The sequence below is a fragment of the Octopus bimaculoides genome, chromosome 20, assembly GCF_001194135.2.
Source record: "Octopus bimaculoides isolate UCB-OBI-ISO-001 chromosome 20, ASM119413v2, whole genome shotgun sequence".
Taxonomy (NCBI): domain Eukaryota; kingdom Metazoa; phylum Mollusca; class Cephalopoda; order Octopoda; family Octopodidae; genus Octopus; species Octopus bimaculoides.
In genome coordinates, this window is record NC_069000.1 from 30,767,577 (window position 1) to 30,769,383 (window position 1,807).

Genomic DNA, 1,807 nt, shown 5'->3' on the forward strand with positions numbered 1-1,807 from the left:
AAATAATGTTCTCCAGAAAAATTTCGCAAAAGCACCAGAATAGGACAAAATGAGAAATATACAGAATAAAGAATTATCTATGGACTGCAGTTTCGAACATTAACGTTTTACTTACGTAACAACATCCTTGTTCTCATCAGCATAGACGTTCTAGAATCAATATAATTTGCAGAACTATACACGAATTGTCTTCATGAAATAAGACTTGCATATAGTTCTACCGATTACATTGGGGCTATTTTTCAAAATGCCTCAGCTCCGGCGCGCAAAAATTGGGTCGTTGATGACCTCTTTCTAGTATAATGAATGTCCACCTAGTGGTCATCTCTTATACACGTGTAGTACAATTTTTTCTGAATTTTCAGATTTTTTTTATATGCTAGTCCACTTGGTTTTAAATTGAATTAATATTCAATTTATCGCCTTATCTATATAAATAATAATTCAAATAGTTATGTTCTCCAGCCGGCAACATATACTGCAGTAATTTATTCTCTGCAGAATTGTTTACACACACATACACACATATATAAATATAAGAGAATATTATTATTCCTAAAAATAATAACGTTAGTGGCTACGAGCGTAAAAGCCGTATAGGCAAAAATTAATAATTATATATAAAATATATAAATATATTTATATATACTAGGGTACTATATAAGCACTTGCTTTGCTAAAAATAAAAGTCAAAATACTCCTATATATTTATATACATATTCACAAACACACAGAAGCATACACACATACACATGTACAAAACAAGGAACCTAAAATGATGACACGAGGGGAACAAATTTTAACAAATATAGTAATAGTTTAGTGGTAAAAATGAAGGAAAAGTATCTTGATATTTTGGACGCTATTCCTTCATCAGGAAAATAAGTAAGGGTGGAGGGTATAAAGAGAAAGGGGTTAGAGGTCAGGTGGGAATGCAGTTCTATAGGAAGAGTTAGCGTGAAGGGTGGAGGAGATGATGCGTGCACATACAAGAGAGTATCTGTGCATAGAGATAGGATGGATGTGTGTGTGTGTATGTGATGGTATGGGTGCATTTGGTTTCTTGTGGCTTGTGTCGGCGCACGAGTATAGAAGTATATTGTCGTGAAATAGTGGCTGTGGGAGGTTGGGTAGCCTTAGTCGTGTTGCATGTGTGTAAAAGGTGTGGAGGGTAGAAAGGTGGGGAAGGGACGAGTGTAGAGTAAAAAAATAAAAAAATTGACCTCTGTAATGCATTACTTACTGTCTCCTGAAGGCGCGTGGTTTAGTGGTTAGGGTATTCGGCTCACGGTCGTAAGATCATGAGTTCAATTCCCGACGATGCATTGTACCCTTGAGCAAGACACTTTATTTCTCGTTGCAGCAGTCCTTTCAGCTGGGAAAAAATGAGTAGTACCTGTAATTTAAAGGGTCAGCCTTGTCGCATTAACATGCTCAGCATGTTAATTTCACGAGGTGGCTGTTCCCTTGATCAGAGCAACTTGAACATTCGTCGTCCAAATCGACGGAGGGCCAGTATTTTCTGGCTCATTATAGTATGTATGCATGTATGTATTATCTCTTACTTGTTTCAGACATATGACTGCGGCCATCCTGGGGCAACGCCTTAAAAGGTTTTTACTCGAAGAAATCGATCCCAGGAATTATTATTTTTGTGAGCCTACTACTTATTCTATCTGTTTCATTTACCGGACTGCTAAGTTACGGGGACGCAAACACACCGGCACCGATTACCAACAGATAGTGGGGGGCAAACACACACACACACACACACACACACACACACACACACACATATACACATTCG